Source organism: Cuculus canorus, chromosome 2, assembly GCF_017976375.1.
Source record: "Cuculus canorus isolate bCucCan1 chromosome 2, bCucCan1.pri, whole genome shotgun sequence".
Classification (NCBI taxonomy): domain Eukaryota; kingdom Metazoa; phylum Chordata; class Aves; order Cuculiformes; family Cuculidae; genus Cuculus; species Cuculus canorus.
This window is the reverse complement of record NC_071402.1, coordinates 45149235-45168740: the sequence shown is the minus strand read 5'-3', so window position 1 is coordinate 45168740 and position 19506 is coordinate 45149235. Positions and strand designations below refer to the sequence as shown.

Sequence of the window (19506 nt, the reverse complement as noted above, 5' to 3'; positions counted from 1 at the left end):
TTGTGCCTATTTGGGTGGATGCTAAAATTAAGTCTTTTTTCTGGATTCTCCCTCCTTAATTCATGCACAGCAACACGAGTGCCTTCAGAGCCAAGCTGAGGGAGGGATATGGGGAAGCTTGCAGGTTCAGCTGGGGTGAGTGCAGGAGTGGAGGAGTTGTGGAGGGGAAGGGGCTGATGTGGGTGGCCTGAGGTGGTCTAAGGGAAAGAGGGAGGTTCCCAGCAGGATGAAGAAGGCACAGTGGAAGAAGAGCAACCCGGTCACAATGGCAGCTTCTGAGTCTTGGCCCGCATTTTAAACATTGCTGGCCCTGCAGTCTTCAGTGTCTCTCCTTGTTTCCCATCATCCCTTCTGCTACCAGTAAGAAAGGGAGTTTTCTGACTCCTGGATGAGAACACAAATGCATTTTCTTTTCCTTTCTGCTTCCCAGGGTCCACCAAATTCAGTTTTAACTGTACCACTGAGAAGATCAGAGCTGGCCCTGCTTAGCTGGGTGTCTTACTGCTTTATGAATCAGCACACTGCTATGGATTCTCCTGTTCAATTGTTTATTTAGGTTGTGTGATCATGAGATCAGAGGGAGTTTACAGATTCTAAAATCACTGTAGTTCCTCTAACATGACTGGATTTTCTTAAATAATCTTTTTCCTCAGAGTAGTGCTGTCAGAGAAGTCAGCTGGCTTTTGCCACCCTAATTTAGTTCAAGCTTTTAAGCTTAAATGATAAAGGTTGTACACTTGAGTTTCTTCAGTTGTTGTCCACCTGACAATCATGCAAATAACAGCATCACAAAGAAGCCTGAAATGCAGCTCCTTTGTGCAAGCTGGAAAAGAAGTTGCAAACGATGCAGTATACAATGAAAGGTCTCTTTAGATAACTGAGATCTACGTAACAAACTGAGAAAGAGATATAACTGTCAGTCAGATGGCCTGAGACAACAGTTTTGAGCTGTGTTTGTAAGATGCTTGAAGGCCAAGACAGATAAAGAATGTGATTAGCGTCCTATGTATGACGATAGAATGATGTATTGTTCCTGCTGCAGCAATAATCCTTCACTGAGATGCAGAGACTACAGAAAACAAGCAATCATGTTAGAAAACCAGATAGAGAAATCCTGTGATGGGCTTGTCAAGTGACAGGGAACTTATTATGTAGCTGTGGAACAGAACAACAAGAAATGTTTGTCTGACTGATGGCAGTAATATCTCTTGTCTTTCTCTGAAAGGAACGTGTAGCTACTGGTACAGTTTCCGTCCATTATAACAATGTGACACAGAGGAGTTGATGCTGCTTTGTTACAGCATTCACTGTGTGGTACTGCAGGAAATTTGAGGTGCTGCCTTTCACTCTTTGATTGTGAAGGTCTTATTCCAGGTTTTATTTAATTCATCAATACACAATTATACCTAAATAAAATGTATATGTTATGCAGTAGTGTAAATACATCCATTTATGATTGGTGGTACAGGATAGAGGGCCTCTGAGTTATTTCCTGTGTAGTGTGGTGTTTGTATTTTTATTCGTGATCACCTCTTTACTTTTGATAGCTTGCTTCTAAAATGTTGAATTGCAGAAAAAGTTTTTCTCAGAGCAACGTCTGAGGTAAAACTGAATGGCATTTCTGCCTTTCTCATAGGCCTAAGTGTACAGGCTGGTCCTGAAATGTGCTGGCAAGCCTGTCCAGAAGTAATTGATGGGAGCTGGGTATCACCCTGTGTGCTTGCAGAGTGCTGCAGCGAGACCTGGAGCTGGCCAGAGCTTTATGGGAGAACCACCCACTCTTTTCTGTTGCATTAGCATAAGTTAGTGTTAGAGGCTTCCAGCCCACAAAGCTGATTTTATTAGAACATAAAAATACATGTTAGAAAAAAAAAAAGCACTTGTCAACAGGAGAGAGTGATTTGGTAGGTGAGATTAAAGCTCTTGAATAATCTATACCTTATGCACCTGATGTATCCTGTGCAGTAGGGTCCTTACCTCCTATCTGTTCTAGTTCTCTAATGTTTTGGCTTCTGGAGATGAAAAAAATTCTGTGCTGTCCCCGGGATTTTTTCTTTTTACTTCTTGCTGGGCTTGCCTTTTGGTTCAGGTCCTTGGCATGAGCCCAGTACTTTGCATGGGTATCTCCTGTTGTCTGCTTGTGTATCACTTTGGCCACAGAGGGGTTTCACTCCCAGCTTGCCCCTTGGCATGCACCCACAGCTAAGTGCCACAACAGTCAAATAAATAGCTCTCTGTGTATGTATAAACATAAAACCTCTTTGAGTTGGATGCTCTCAACTGTGCTACTGTATGCCTTTCCACTGGTATCAAGTAGAGACAGGCCCACTGCTTCTTGGGATGTGGACTGCTGAAGTGTGTGGCTTTATTCCAAACCAACAAGTTGGCTGTAAAAGAAGCAGCAACTTGAGTTTCTGAATTTATTGACTTCTAGTGTCAGAAAACTGTTACACTAGCTTGCATGCCCTGTTTTCCTGCATGGAATAGTAGGGAAAAGAACACAGCACTTAAAGAAGTAAAGGTTGCAAGCATCTGTGCTGACCAAAGAAAACGGGAGTATTTCTGGGATTAAAAAATAGTTCACTTCCCAATGTTAGATCATGTCACTTAGTTCAAGCAGGGACAGCTTTGGATGTAGTATTCTTTATGCTGGTTGTATGTCAAAACATGTTATCTCGGTCATTTGCATATTCTGGAAATTGAACTTCAACATCAATTTGTCTTTGAAAAGGAGGGGGAAAGCTGAACCCTGGCAATCTTCTCTGGGACACAGCAGTTTCTCAAAACCAGTACATTACACTAAGGGAACACAGAATAACACTGAAGTAAAATGATGTGTTAGTGCTCTGGACAGGCAAAAGGCATTTAGTTTGATAAGCTGCCAAGTAGTGTCATTTGAGAGCATTGCAAAGACTTCCAGCTGTCTTGCATATGTTAACTAAATATCTGGGTGAATTAGAATTTGTTCCTGTGAATATTTCACCAGAAGTGACCTTGCCTGACCTGGTTAATTCAAGCTAAAATGCAGCTTGTTGCAATATCCTAATAATATTTTTGATCAAAACTGTATTTCTCTGAGCATTCTACCCTATTCTGAAGTGTACTGTTTGCAAAAGCATAGCAGGGCTTTCCTCTCAGCTGCTTCTCAGCTTGCTGTGGGAGATGCTGCCCTGCTCTGTTGACTCATGTGGAAGGTGTGGCATGTTTTGACCAGGAGTGGAAGGGCGTAAGAAAGTGGCAACAAAGTCTGAAACAGGCCCTGCAGGGAAATCAGTCTTATGGGAAAGCGTAGGTTGAATCTTGCATTTTTGCTATGCGAGTTAACAAGCAAGCTGACTACCAAAAAGGGAGAAAAATTGGACTTATACCATGAGTGCACACAAACTGTTCATTGGCTTCTGAGAGTGAGACCTGCTTTCAATTGCTGATGGATGCTTCAGCTGTGGACACTATCCAGCTGCTCATTTGTTCCGCAAGTTACTACCTTGATTCACCTTGGACATGTTCAGTTTGGTAGTATCTTGTCGTAGGGACTTCTGATAGCTGACTAATCTTGTTGAAAAGAGAAGGGCTTTGTTATATGACTGCATGCTTGGGAAATAAGGATTTTGTTTTCAGAAGTTTTATTTAGAGCCCCAAAATGCATGTTCACCTTTTGCGCATATATTTTATATCTAGCACTGTTTGTTGAAGTAGTTCTACATGAAAATGTCTGGTAGTTGCCATCGTGGGAGCCCTGAATGCAAAGAGAGTGAGTTTGTGCAAGGCAGGAGGTGTGCCGAGCACTCTTTCAAGCTCAGCTGAAGGACACACTGATTACTCCAAAGAAAAACAGCTACTGGGAAGCTGTGACTACAGAAAGTGCCATAGTTAGAAGAAAGCTTATCTAGCAATATTAATAGGGGCTAGGTTTTCTAGGACAGGTTACGCTTGCCTGAGAAGAAACAGTAAGACAGGGTCTTCTTTACAGGATTTGCTGTACTGGCAGGTTTATGGAAGAGGGAAAAACAAACAAACAAAAATATCGAAACACCACAACTGCCAGAGTTTTGCTGCCCAATCTAAGCTAGAAGTTTTTTTCTTCTAGACGTGAAAAATAGACCACTATAGAAGTTTAGTCAACTATTAGGGAAACTGTGTGCATGTAAATGGCAAATAAATTCAAAGTATCCATTTCTCCAGTTAAGTGCTGACTTTTCTTGCTTAGTTTGAACAGCAATCAGAAAACATAAGTGTCTGTGAAAGGCAGTGAGAGAAGTATCTACGCTTAAATTGTGTACACTATTGAAATTATTTTAGTGCTTCTCCAAATGAGCACTTAGAGGCAGTATGCTGAAGAAAAAGCTTGCCAGAGCAGAATGTTGTGGAAGTTTGAATTCAACCTGATACTTTAGAATAACTTGGAAACTTCCCAACTGGCTTTTTTCTAATGAGCAGAAGTGATGCATGTGCGTTCAAGTTAGCACACTGGTTCACTGTGTTCTGTCTGTTGTCTGCAGAACAACATAAAGAAACAATAATTCCTGTGAGCTTTGCACTACAGTCTCTTGGGTGAAATACTGCAGCTCACAAATGCAACCCAGAAACTTCTAATTTAGTAGACTTCAAATACAAACTAGCTTTTCAACACAAAGCAACATTATCTTGAGAGGTTGAAATTTGACAGCCAACCATTTGAACCCTCTCCCATATGACTTTCTTTGATTGCGTAGTATCGTGGAATACCTAAATGAGATAACAAGCTGTCATTCTTATCTCACAGACTGGAATGTTTTCCTTCAACTTGAAGCTCACAAGCTGTGATCAGGTGGCAGTGTTATTGTAACTGAAGGAGTAAAAGGTATTTATGCAGCTTTCATGTACTGTCCTGCTTTGAAGAACCCCTCAATGACAGTCTTTGTTTCTCTTAATATATAATTAGGGACCTCTTTCTAGTCTAGCTCTGTAAACGCTCAAGATCCCAAAACCTCAGTTGGCTCTGTTGGCTCAGTTGGCTCCCTTTGTTTCAAATACACAGATTTTGTAGTTTTAGCTCTGTGAATTACTTGTATGTGGTCTTTACCACAATGCAAATGTCTTCAAGCTTCAGTGTATTTAGCTTTCATATTTTGCAGGCAGGATGCAAGGGTACCCCCAGACGCTGAGAGACCTTTTACAAGTGCAGGCTTCAGATCCTTACTGAGGGTATAGGTAGCTATTACATTTGTCAGTGAAGTACTGCTTCTCTTAGCAATCAGAGCTACTGCCACCTGGATAGGGTAGTTTCAAAACTCACTGTTTTGAAACATGAATAAATGCCAAACAGCATTTCTCTGCTTATTCCCCCAAGGGATCCAATCCTATCAGCATACTCAGATTATGTTACCTATGCCAAACACAGTAATAGCTGACTTCTTTGTGTCAATATACATGTAGAAGAGCGTGAAGTGATGGTGTGCCGTTCCTCCACCTCGTAAATGGGGATGGTTGAAGGATTGGCTCAAAACATGAGCTACTAAAGGGAATCTGTCCCTCAGCAGTTTAGAGGAGACCTAAAATGTGCTCCTTCAAAGAGTTTCATGACCATCTGACTGTGATTGGCATTGGGACCACCTGTGAACTTTTCTCCACTGATTAAGTAAAGTAAAAGAAGAACATAGCCTTTTTAGCAGAGATTGGCATGCAGGGATGCTTGTCACATTGCAGATCTATGAAAAGGTGGCTCGCTCTTGCCGCCTAGGAAAACTGGATGGTTGGGATTGACTAGATGAAAATGAGGGAAACGCTCAAACTTTTTTGACTTTCTGTTTATGACTGAGAGCATATGTGGTGATCTATGCAGCACAAATGAGGTGATGCTATGCCCTTCAGTGTGTCTTCATCTGTCATGAGAGCATCTTATCTAATCAGAGGTTCATAGTACATTTCCACAAACTGTAGCCTTACAGCCATCATAAGTTTGCACATCTGCAATAGACTGCAAGTAATCCATTATGCTAACACAGGAAAGGAGTCCAAGAACTCTGCTTCACCAGTGCTGTAAAGAGCAAAAGTTTGATTTATATATTATATATTATTTATTATAAATATATTATGTATTTTCTATTTAGATTCTTAAAGATGGAAATAAAAATCAAGATACAAGACTGTAGTTGTTTTCACCATCACCATAGATACTGGAATCTATATTTACATCCTTGAGTTGGTCCCATCAGGAACTTGAGGCAGAGGGCATGCCAGAACTGTTACAGGGGCTGAGGTATCTGAAGTGGCAGTACAGTACCTTAACTAGCGCTTTCTTTCCTGGGTAAGGCAAGCAGGCAATGACTAGCCTGCAGCTACAATATTTTAAAATGAAACCATTGGATGATGCAGGTTGAAAGATACCTTGTCCAACCCCTGTTCGAAGCCATCCCAGACAGATCAGGTTGCTCAGGAACATGTTGAGCTCTAAATGTCTCAAAGACATTCAGACTTCCCAGCCTCAGTGGATGCAGTGTTCAAGCACCCTTGTGATGAAAACACTTTTCCTAACATGTAAGCAGAATTTGCCCTGTTTAAACTTGCCTGTTGCCTCTTGCAATGTCAGTGTGTGCTCCATCTTCTCTACACCCTTCCCTTAGGTTGCAATGAGGCATCCCCATACACCCTAGCCCTTCTTCAGGCTGGACAAACCAAACTCTCAGTCTGTCCTGCATTGTGTGCTCCAGCCCCTTTAACCATCGTGGTGTAGCAGACTGGGCTCCAGTATGTCTTTCACTGGTTTGTGCTTCCTCAATACAGAGATACTTAATTTCCGAAAGCCCTAAATGCAGAGGCATTATCACTGCCATGAATCTGTACACCCAGCCTAGTTTAGGGTCATCTTTCTTTAATGCGAGGTTGTACCACTGAGTCTTTTTCAGCTTGCTGTCCACCGAGACTCCCAGGGATTATTTCTCTGAAGTTGCTCTCCAGCTAGCTGGTACCCAGCTCTGCCATACCTTCCCGGGGGAAGAATTCACATACATGCTTTCCAGACTCATCTTTGCTGCTTTCCTGATCTGAAATAGGTAGTGAATGTGGCACTGTTTGAGTGACTATTATTACAGAAAGCAACTGAGTTCTGTAACTTAGCTTGGTAAGCTAGACAACTTTCAGGCATGGCTGTGTGCTCGTAGCAGAGCAGTGTGTTAGAACAGGGGGTTGGTAGGAGCATTTATTCCCCTCTATGTGACTACTGAACTGATTTTGCTTTGGCTGACCTTACTGTTCTCTACAACTACCTGAAAGGAGGTTGTAGTGAGGTGGGTGCTGGTCTCTTCTCGCAAATAACAAGTGGTAGGATGAGAGGAAATGGCTTCAAGTTGCACCAGGGGAGGTTTAGATTAGATATTAGGAAAAATTTCTTTACTGAAAGAGTGGTGAAGCAATGGAACATTAGTGGGCGTGGTGGTGTTGCGCTGATGGTTGAATTTAGAAGTCTCCTCCAACTTTATCTATTTTATGATTCTATGATTTTTGCTGATTATTCTCAGATACATCTAAATTTCTTCACTCACTTTAAAGACCGATCTGAAAAATTAATCCCATAATAGATGGGGGTTCAGATCATCTGATCTCAGGCACCCAAACTAAGCTACTTACATCTTTCTCAGGCATATCTAGAAATGTAGGGGTTACCATGAAGGGTGCCATTTAAATGTAAGTTACTACTTGAGTTTAAACTTCTGTCTTTTAAAGCTCTTAAACCAACTCATTCTTCAAAATATTTTGCTGGTCCTGAAGCTGTTATGTTTTAGATTCCTGGAGAAGTTATGAGATTCCTGCAGTTTGCTGCAACTGCCTGTATAACTTTTCTATGAAAGTTATCTCTGAGCACTTCCTACCATGCTTGTTTAGCAGGCTTGTTTTCAAAAAATGTCAGTTACACCCTTAGGACTCTTCATGTTAAACATCAAATTTTGCTGTCTTAAAAGAGCTTAAAAGAACGTATACTTTAATCCTTATTCTTTGAACCTTCTTTTTAATAGGTTGTTGATTAGCCTACAAAAATTCAACTATAAAATGAAGCCTAAATCTGGGCACATGAAACGATGAATATACTAGAAACTGGTGGTGGATTGACCTGCACTGAAGCAGCTGGTGCTAGCTGTCTTCCACTTGTCACTTACTCCGTGTTGAACAGGGAAAAGCTGATGTGTGTTCTGCTTTGTGCACTCACTAGACCATATGCGAGGAGTTTGTCTGCTTTTAAAGCTTAAGTATTTCAACCCACTCAGTGAAGTTGTTCCATGTACTGGTTCCTGGCCAGTGATATCAGCCGGTGAGATCCTGCCTTCTCAGCTCTGCCAGCCCAACTGTTGATGGGGCCATGCTGTGTACTGAAACAGGGAATTGCCTTAGATTTATTATTTTAAATCTGCAAAAAAATGTAACTTTGAAATAGATCCTTTTCTGAGTCTGCTTCGTAGTGGGATTGGATTTAGAGTTGTTCCAGCAGAACTGAAGGGCAGCCCAGAGATGCAAATAAGGAGCAAACAGTTAAGGCAGGAATGCCTTACAGCAACATCATTGCCAAACACTTAATAATATGAAACCTTAGTCAGTGCTGGCTTTTCTTGCCTCATTATAAAACATATGCATCACCGCAGTGTAACTCTGTTTATAAAAAGTATTAAAAAGAAATGAGTTAAATTATTCTAGTGTATGAAACAAAGCAGAAACCTGATCAAGTCTAGTTATTCTTAAACCAAGTGTATTTTGGAATGTGGTATAATCTCTACCAGAAAAACACATTAAAATGCATAATACGTTGGTACATACAGAAGTGCATCAATGATAAACTGCAGTTCCATGTGCAAACCACAGGCAGGTGTCTAACACAAGTGGTAGTGGTGGTGAATGTAAAGCCAACAGATGTAGGAACTGACAACACAAGTAGAACTGATTTTTAATTAGTAGAAATTGAAATGCAGACTTCAGTGGCTCTGAACTAAAGTTTAAACAAAGCAATGCCTCAAATAATTGAATGAAGACTGTTTTCTCAAAGAGGAGGAAAGAGAGAAACATTTTTTTTTTTGTTGAAATGAAACTAAGAGTAATATGGCAGCCTGCTACTAAATACAAAGAATGATAAATACGCATTCTCATCTGTGTTTCCTATTAGGTCTTTCACTTACTGCTTGACATACTGGTTTGACATTGTTTGTTATGCAAAAAAAAGTTTGCCAAATCAGTCACACTCACTAAAATCACATGAACTGGGCCCTGTTACACCCTTTTTATGTTGTGAGATAATTAGTGTGTGTCAAAGTTACTGCGCAGGAAGGCAGGAAAGGTACTCCATACTAGGAGGAGGGCAGGTAGGCTGCTGCAAAAGGTTAGGTGCACATTGCAGTTGGCAAGAGCTTTGAACACTGTCTCCAAGGCATTCCAGTTTCCAAAATGTTGAGGAGGGAGGGAAGAGCACAGGACAGGACAAAAGAGGTGAGAGAAGTTGGTTTACTGCTCTATGAGGAGAAAATCTGGTGGCTTCCCAAGCAGGGCAGTAGTGTTCCTGGGAAAGGATGCATGTTCTTTCCTACTAAGCTGTTAAGTAGGACATGCTTGGATTTACTTTATATGTAAATGACCAACAGAATGGTTGCTTTGTAAATGAAAGGGAGGGAACAGAGTTTTGTAAGAAGTGTCTAGGACCTTTTTCATGCCAACAGATTACTTGAAATCAGAGCACTCACAGAGAAGCAGAACCACCGGGACAAAGCCGTGTTTGAAATGGTGAAAGCGAAAGAGGTAGGACCATCTTGCTCTTGGTAGCAGCATCTTGCATCTTCTGGGACTGCTTTCCTTGTGAAGCACTCTGGGTCAAGCCAGGCCGTTCCTAATCATTGTGGAGTTGGAGATAATACTGAACTCAGCTCTGTTACTTGATTTCTTAGATTTGAGTCTTTGACTTTGTTCCTTCAATATACTACTGCAGAGCCCAGTCCCGAGTAGGTGCAGAGGATCTAACCCAGGAACAGTGAGATGGCGTAGGGTTGGGCTGTTAGTTAACAGTTACGTTGAGAAATCTGTCCAACTGTTAAGTGTATGGGGGGTTTTGTTTTGTTTTTTGTGATTCATGCACAGCTCATAAAAACAGCAGCTCTTTCCTTTGATTCTGGAAGCCTTTAAATTAATCTTTCAGCTTATCTTTTCAATAGGAAAGCGTATGTAAATAGTAGTATGTATGGGTTTTGATTTACACTCAGAGTTGTCCGTTTCTGTCAAGCTATTCTCCACTCAGTAAATGCCTGGAATGCAGCCATGATGGGTTTGCATGAATTCTTTCAGTCGCTATAAATAAGTTGGTTTTCAAGTTGTTTTCTGTAACCTCATAGGATATTTGAGGCAATAATAGGTGACTGTCAGCCTGTATTACAAATTGTTTTCATGCAACTTCACATTTCCAGCCCTTGGCAAAGGGGGAGGAAAAGATCTGCCTAATATAGTCGAAAGTATCCACTTTCTACTATATTACGCAGAGACACAGTAGCAGAAGGTTGGGCTCTGCCCACATGTGAAATACAGCCTCTGAAACAGAGACTTGAAAATATTGTCAAATACACTAGAAGGTGTTTGATTTAAATGACCTTAATAAAGTTGTCCTAACTAGTCCCCCTTGGCCCTTCAAACTAACACCTGTGGGTACTACTTTTCATAGTATGACAATCCCGTGTGCTTACTAGAAGCTGTTGCACCTAGTTTTCTTTGCTTTACTGTGTTTTTTTCACTTGGTTGCTTGGCTTTTGTCTTGCTTTCTCATATCAGTATTGCCCATTCCTTGTTCTGTTTTGAGTGGTTTTCTTTTTTTTGTGTCAGTATTTATTCAGAATTAAGTTAATATTTTACAGCATTTCAAAGGATATTGTCATGGAAGTCCTTTCTGTGTGAATGGGTTCGATATGTAGCTAAGTTTGTGGATGTAGCAATAGCTAGTAGAAAACAAGTTCACGGGGAAAAATATAGGCATTGATGGCAAGCAGATGAAAGTCTCCTGAAACCAGATAAGCCCTGGAGAGCAATGGTCTAATTGAATTCATTGAACATCCCAAGATAATATAAACTCCAAAAAGCAAAAGTCTGTCAGACTTGACTAAAACCACCACCAGCAGATGCTAGCGTCAACATCAGGTTGTGAAAAGCAGCTGCCTCTGAGGAAGTGGCGAGTGTAGGGTACAGGGCTGCATATACACCTGGAGAAACAGGTGAGCCTCCTGAGGAACTTTCTGAATGCTTTCCTGGAAGTCAGTGGCACACAAATCCAAACTCCGCAGCAGGGCTTGGCCTCCCAGTAGTCGCTCCAGCAGGATGACGCAAAGTGTTGCACGAGTGGTCTGTGGAAGGGGAATAACAGCATGCACTGTGTGGGTAGTCATCAGCTATTAATAAAATTGCCTAATTTTGTTAATAACATTTACCAGTAAATATTGGTCTGTTTGCCCCAACACAATCACCCCATCAAGAAAACAGATAGTCTAATACATGGGATTTGCAGCTCTGCGTAACTTTAAAACATTGAACAAATAAGTTTGTCCTGAAAAAAATATGTAATCCTTTCTTTTCTTACCAGTTTCACTACACAGGATTTTCTGAGGTGCATCTCTATGTTTTTGTTAAAGATTTTTTTTTTCCATTTTAAGGTCTTTTCCATTTTCTAGATCCTCTAGATCTTTATCTTCTTGCTTTTTAGCCCTTGGCCTTTTTCCTAGGTTCATTAGTGTGGAAGGAGTAATTGCTTTAAATGTCTTTGTAGGTGACTCTTTAGAAGACAAGACCCTATTTTAAAATTAGTGCAGCCTCTGTGGTTTGAAGTTTTGAGAAACTAAGTTGTGCTTGCAAGTTTACCTAGAGTGGTGATACGATGCCTGTGTCTGCAGCTAAGAGCTGCACGTGGTCTGCCACATAGTGGGAGGAAATGTGGTATCCTTTCCACCTCTTGTTTTCACTGCATACATTTATCCCTCCACCCTTCCAAAGAAGGCTCCAGCTCCCCATCGTTAACTTCCTTACACCCACTAACTAGGACCTCTGCTGCATTCCTTTGTCCACCTAAATTAAATTCCACCTTAATGATCCAATGTTTCCTACCACTCCCTTGCTTGGGTGCTGCTCCGGCATCTCAAGCCAGAAGTACAGGTTGAGGTGTTGGCATGGTTTTTGGAGCAGGTGGAGTCCTGGCAGTGCTGCTGCACAGAGCCGCAAGCAAGTGCTAATTACCTGGCCATAGCCAACACACTGCTCCCTGTACTTTAGGTAAATTACCTGTATGCAGGCAAGAAGTCAGGAGCTGTTGCCAAGATATAGGTACAGATCAAACCAAAGAGGTACATACATTAGCGACCTTCCAGTACCTGAAGGGGACCTACAAGAAAGCTGGGGAGGAACTGTGTACAAAGGCTTGTAGTGATAGGACTAGGGACAATGGGTATAAACTGGAGAGGGGCAGATTTAGACTAGACATAAGGAGGAATTTCTTCACTATGAGAGTGATGAGGCACTGGCACAGGTTGCCCAGGGAAGCTGTGGATGCCCCATCCCTGGAGGTCTTCAAGGCCAGGCTGGATGGGGCCTTTGGCAGCCTGATCTAGTGGGACGTGTCCCTGCCTATCACAGGGGGGTGTTTGAACTATTCTATGATTCTGTGATCATCATCAGCTTTCAAGTTTTAGGAACCTCTGCTGCGAGGGCTTCTGGTTTTCTTTTTTAAGATTATATGAAGGAAGTTCAGTGTGGTGGCAATATTCAAATCACTCCCAAACCAAGGTCTGTTTGCTGAAGACCAGATAGTTATCTCTGTCTTCGATATGCCATAAATATTGCTCTCTCCAGAAAGTATAGTGTGGAAAACATTCCATGAGCGAATTAAGTCTCAGGCATCTCAGAGAATTGCCATGCCTCTCCACTGCTGTTGCCTGTTAGAAGTTCTGGTGAACACCTTCTGATGTGAGATTACTTCTTCTAACTGTTGTCTGAAGGGTGTCCCATCTTTAGGAATTACTGGAGTAGTGCTGTAAGATCCCAGTTTAAGCTCATAGGGGTCTGCTTGAGCAAAAGCCAACATCTCCTGATGGATTTGCTGTCCATTTGCCAATAGCATGCCTGAGGTTTGTCAGCTGTGCTGGAATCACTTTCCACATTAAACAAATGCAGGGGCTAAAAAAAAAATATGAACACATTGAAAAGCAAAGCTTAAGAGGCTTGGAGAGACTCAAAGAAATGAAACAATAACATGTTTAATAGCTAATTCCCATTCTGGTTTGGCTTTAAGGTAGCTTCAGCCTTCCAGTCTGTTAGCAGCCTTCATAAGTTCTCTGCCAGGATGAGTCACAGCTCCTGGAGCTGGCATCCAGTCCTTTAGACAAGCCATATTTAAATGTCTGTTTACCTTTCCCAGATGGTAGTGAATCGGAGTGAGAATTGCTTTATGTTTTTGTCCTCTTTAAACAGGGTAAATTCATCTGTGGGAGCTTTATGCATCCCTCAGACCTGATTCAACCCAAGCTCAACCGGGATCCTGTTTGAGTGTAGTTTCGTGCTCCTCTGCAGAGATAAATGCCTTTGGAATACCCCTCCCTTCTGGGCTGTCTCAACTAGTTGGCTAGGAATGCAAAGCAAGAAATAATCAGAGCCCTGGTCTGACTGTAAACCATTATTTACCTGGTAGGAATGATATTCCTGCTGACTGAGAAGGTGAATTAAGAAATCTAGCCACGTAAACCTAGTGTGTAGTTCATGGCACAAATTGAAACCCATATATGGTTGCTCCTGCTTAGGTTTCTGTACCCTGTAATGCAGCACTTGAGAGGATGTGAGGATGAATTTAGCATTTGTAGGAATTGCATCTACAAACACAGAAGGGAATGGGTCTTAATGTTGCTGTTACGAGTGGGCAGCATTGTGATTTCACTGTTAAGTGAGACACTTCAAAGGATTGCCAGCATTTTTGTGGTGTTTTGGCAAAAACATAGGCTTTCCCAAGTATCAGTTCATGTCTTTCTCAATGGTATTTTTTTTTTCCCCTCTGAAAAGCTGTTCAGGCAACTGCAGCAAGGTTCCAGTTGCATGACACAACAGTCATAACTGATTGCCTGTGCTCCAAAGAAGCCCAGTCAGATGAAGAAACAGCAATGTGCCTGGCAATTATGAATAAACTCTGAATGTAACACTGCATAAGGGACCTCATAGATTTGCTACTATATCAGAGGGACATCTGATTGTTGTGCAGATGTGTTAGACACAGAACTATTGTGAACACAGCTGAATTAGGGTATTGTGATGAAGGACTTCTCCTCTTGTTTCATTTTTAGCATATGGCTATTGCATCACTGCCCAGCCAATACAAAGACCATTCAGTGAGTCTTTTCTTTCCCGTTTGCTTGTTGAACTAAAGGTTTTCATGTTTTCTTTCCAGTATCAAATTGCTGCAAGGAATAATTCAATCCGGCAACCAGGGAAAGTGTTTGGATGCTCAAAGTAAGTACATTTGCGTGTTTGTATGTGATTGTTACAGTGCTAGTGACTGAGAAAGTACCCAAGAACTTGTTTGGTGTCTATAAAGCAGTAGCTAGATATGTTTGGTGTCGATGACTGATATATCTTTGCAATATCTTGTGTAATTAATAGATTTAGGTCATCACAAATTATTCATTCATGAAAGAGAACTGAGGAAATCTAAACCAGATGCCACAGACTTTTCAGAAATAATTTGGGTTCTTTTGACTGGAGTAAGAAGGAAATGCTGGCAGAAAGGAATTTAAAAAAAAAAAAGGGGGAAAAAAAAAAAAGGAAAACTAGAGGTGGACAATGAATCTAACTTTTCTCTCCCCTTCCATTTGGGAGTTTTGAGAAATTGTGTTCTTGCTTTTGTTTCCTTAAATGTTAGCTCTTCTGCACATTATTAGTGCTGCCTTCATAACGTTATGTGGGAAGAGTAAACTACATAAAGTGCCACTGCACAGTGGTTAATGTCATAGAATTTGTAAGGTGCTGCCTCTTTTTCAATTTGCGACTGTAGGAATTTAAGTCTCAACCCACCTGAGTCAGATGTTAACTTAAACCGTCCAGCTTGGCATCTGTGTGATCTGTGCAGGGAGTCACTCACGGAGGGTGGAGAGATCAATGATACCACGAGATCAAAGGCCCACAAGGTGGCAATGTTTAGAAAGCCTTCGGAAAGGATGCGCCTGGAACAGATCTGGGCTTCCTGCTGTTGTCATCGCTTGCCCCCTTTATATCATTGCTGCTGCATCGGTGCTATTAAACATGAAATCTTCACTGTTGCCAAAATGGACTATAGGCTATCTGGTAATAAACCTTCCATTTGAACAGATTCACTACTGACTCTCTGCACGGTGCTGGACACTGTGCATACCTTTTCTCTTGGCAAGAAACGTGCTGCAGCATTAGTTGTTTGCAATACAGTGTGGGGTTTCTTTATTCATAGCTACTGATGAAAATGCGTAGCACTGGACGATGCTAGGGCTGTGGAATGGAGAACTTCATTTTTAAAACGTATTGTTGCATTTCAGCTACTGCTTAAAATGTTCGTACACTTTGGATGTAGGAGGCATTTCAGTTCGTGGTAATGCTTTGTAGTTAAAAGTAAAAGACTGTCTGAGCTATTTTAAAGACTTGTTTCACAGTGAAACTAGGGATTTGCTCCAAGTTATTTAATGCCCTGAAAGAAATATAAATATGTTTGCAGAAAGATTTCTCCAGATACATGATAGACATGAGAAATTATTCAGGGTAAGTTCTTTGGGAAATACAAGAATTGCCTGTGTTCACGGGCATAGAGGCAGGTAAGGGGAAGGCTGAAACAGAGAGGGAGAGTTAAATGAGGAACCCCAGAGTTCAGGTTGCTCAGGCTGTGAGAAAAGAGTTACTTTCATAGCAATTAGAAGAAATGCTGGGCTCAAGTGCACCTGGAGATTCTCAGGAGGAAAACAGATATCATTTAAAGCTGAAAGAGGCTTGTATGCTTTGAGAATGAAGCAGTAGCTGCAGAATACAGAAGGCTTCTTAAAAGCAAGAGCTAGGAAAAAGTAATGTCCCCATTCTGTGGACACACTCCTTCCCATGAAGGTGTGGCAAGTGGAAATGCAGCAGGGCAATGCTCTGTGCTGACCTACAGTGGGTTTCAACCATTTCTTTCTACTCTTGCATGGAGTAGGTGCTGCTGCTTAAAGTGAAGCTCCATCATTGTGGTTATACTGGTGTTGCCACAAGTATAATACTTTGAAACAACAGGAAATTTAAAAAAAAAACTGTGAGCGTTGAGATAGTACACAGCCACCAAGTGGACATTTATAAAAGCAGACTGTATCCTACCTGTCTAAGAGAAACTTATCAGTCCCGTGCACATTTCCTGCAATGAGTAACCCTCTCTGAAGAAACAGACAGCTTTCCAGTGTATTCCCTGTAGACTGCAGCTTACTGTTTAGCCTTTCCTCTCCAAATCCCTTAGTCTTTATGGCCTATTATATGTCAAAATAAAGATCTAGCTATCAGCCTTCTACTACCGAAGATTCATTATATTGCTAGAGAATTAGTTGGGCTATTACAATTGCAAAAGCCAAATCCATGAAACATGCTATTATATTTCAGTCTTCACTCAAGAAACCTTCCGGTTGGGTTTCAGAACCTTTGAGCATGACAAATGGGTGTATTTTTTTTTTCCTTAAGCTACATGACAACAACATGAGGGATGGATGTTGGAACATCCAGGGAATTTTACAGTTCTCACATCAGGTACTCTCATGCATGAGATGCAGACAAGGGGGCTTTTGGCAGTTACAATTCCTTATTTAATATATTATCACTAAGACATTTGCAATACACCCTAGCACCCTACACCCATGGTTTCTGCTGGAACATTAGCTCAGGAATTGCCTGTTACATTTAAGTATTTGAGACAGGGGAAGAGAAAGCAAATATATTAAAAATACATATGCGCACATGTATATAAAGTATGTTTGCATGATGAACTACTAATTGATGAAGTGTTCAGGAGAGATCTGAATGAAAAGGCTTTTATGAGCTTTTCTTTTCCCTGCACAAAACCAAATGACTGGTCATTCACGCTAAAGGTACATATAGTTGCTTAAACTGAGCAGACAAAGGAGGGGTTTCCTCTCACTTCTTTCTCCCCACCTCAAAGCACTAGCACTGGTACAGAATAAAATACTACTTCTAGCTAAGTGCACTTTGGTTCCCATTCAGTTCCCCACTGTTTGATTCCCCAAACTGGTCCCCATAATGTCCATCAAAGACTACCTGACTTCTCTAAGGGCTGCTTCATACCTTCAGCCAAAGGACTGAAGTAGTACGAAATGGGTGAGCTTCTGGGCTGATCAAAGTGCTTCCAGAGTATTTTCATTATGTGGAAATGTGAGTGTGTCCCAAAAAAATGTCCCCCAAAATGTAGTGGAGAACGTCTGTTTAAGAGTCAGTCCTGCATAGGACACAGCTGCTTTATAGCTCCTTTTGATCCGACATGAGAAAACTGGAGACCTAAATCTTGAACCTAAGACAGCAAAGTTAACCAAAGTGGAATGTTTGTTTATAGCTGTACACTCACCAGCTCCATTCCCTTTTTAACTTGGGAATTGGGTAGCTTGGATAGCCTTTTATGGTACTGTCTGAAAATATTCAGAACTTTAGGGTGATATTTATTTTTTCAGTGCCCAATACAAAAATTATCCCACAGGAGCTCAGCTAAGCAGCTGACTCATCAGGAACATAACTTTTGCTTTCAAAAAGATAACGTGTGGTTTTGTTCAAAGTTAATAATGAGATCCTTTCCAACGCAGAAGCTGTCAACAGCACTGACATACATTCACAGTTATAAAAACACATAGCCTTGTGGTTGGGGGATTTATTAAATAGAAACCTCATTTTCTACTGTAATGAGGAAAAGACACAGTTTTCATGCCACTAGTACCTTTTGTGCTCAAAATATTACAGAAGCCTTTTTTTCACTTTATACGCCATATGACTGTTCAGAGGTGACTAAGTTGCTGCTTTGTGCCATGACTGAAACCATGACAATATACAATAACATAAAAAAAAATGATACTCTTTATTTCTAGTCATTTCTTGTTGCCTTCAGCATTTTGCTTGTCAATGGTGCTTCATGTAAAATGTAGAGAATATTTATTAAAGGATGATTGAAACGATCACTTGAGTTCCGCTCCAGCAGCAAAAAAATTCCTTTTTTTTTTTTTTTTTTGGACCTTAAAAAATATTAATCCTTGTTAGATACATCAGGTATTTGTAGTACTTCCAGATGCTGTAAAAAAACTGTCATTTTTCAAAGCACCTTCTAGTTTTATAAACATAATCTTGTAAACGTGTGCAGTACCTACCCTGATTCTGTGTAGTTGTCCTGAGTCTGCCATCACGCTACATCTGTTACAAAAACAGAAGGACTTTTTCTAGTAGTCTTTGTCTTGCCAGGGATGCTGAGCTGCAGTGCTCAGGGCCTCCAGCAGCAGGGTAAAATCCAGGAGGTGGACAGGCTCCCAGAAACCCATTGTGCCTGCCAGGACCCCGAGAGTACAGGAAAGCTTAAAAGAGCTAACTGAATTAATGCACTTATTTTTTAAAGAGGGGTTTTTTGGTTGTTGCTGGCTTTTGTAGTTTTGGGGGTTTTTGCTTTTTTTGTTTTATGTTTTCTTAATCCAAGTATCAGCATTTTCCAGTACTTCTCTGCAATGACTGGGGCTGGAAACTTTGGTTTTCATTAGCTAACTGTTGAGATTCTTAGATAATTAACTTGCTCCATGCTCTGCAGCTCCCAGAAAATCACCCTATATACCGAGTCACAGTAAAGCGTGAGTTGCTGGCAACACACAACCGGCTAGTGAGGTCAGATGCAAGCAACGTGCATTCGATTTTGTAAGTTGTCCTTTCAGTAAAAATGTTGCGTATACTAATGGCTTTTTAGACACTTGTTTAGCGTTAGGTAGAGTGTAGGAAGGACGCTGTGTTCTGTGCACGGCTGTTGCATTACAATACAAGGGGGCAAAATTAGAGGTTTTCAGTGTTTTGCGACCTAGTAATTTGTTGTCCTTGATACATTTCCTGTTGTTCACTCTGGGTTTGCACTCATGCCCAAATATTCTAATCATCTGTATAGCTTTGCACGTTTGTTCCTACCTGAGCCTGGAGTAGGCGCAGAAAGAGGTGTGTGGTGGGAGGCACTTGCACATGAGCAAAGTCGATGGCAGCCGGCTCAAGCCCCAAGAGCCTCAGCTGGAGATCTGCTGGAGCACCAGTTTTACTTCTCTATGAATACCCGTTTCTCATAGAAGGAAGTTGGCAGTGTCCCCATGTTAAGGTTTATGCAGTGGCTTCCATTAGAGCTTCATCCTCTTATATGAGGCCTGGATTTGGCATGCTAATGACCTGAGCGGGCTGCGTGGATAAACACCTTCTGAAAAGCACTGCAGGAAATATCCTTACATTATATTGTGCGTTGTAAAAAGAATAACTGGCTCTCAT

General features: G+C 41.2%; 1 protein-coding gene across 1 annotated transcript in view; it reads left to right on the top strand.

Annotated features, from left to right (window-relative positions):
- The window catches only part of MAPRE2 (microtubule associated protein RP/EB family member 2), a 102347-nt gene that overhangs the window by 12435 nt on the left and 70406 nt on the right, over nt 1-19506 (top strand). Inside the window, exon 2 of the mRNA XM_054057646.1 lies at nt 14414-14475. The gene's annotated coding sequence lies outside the window, so the exon portion shown is untranslated. The remainder of the gene's footprint in view (nt 1-14413; nt 14476-19506) is intronic.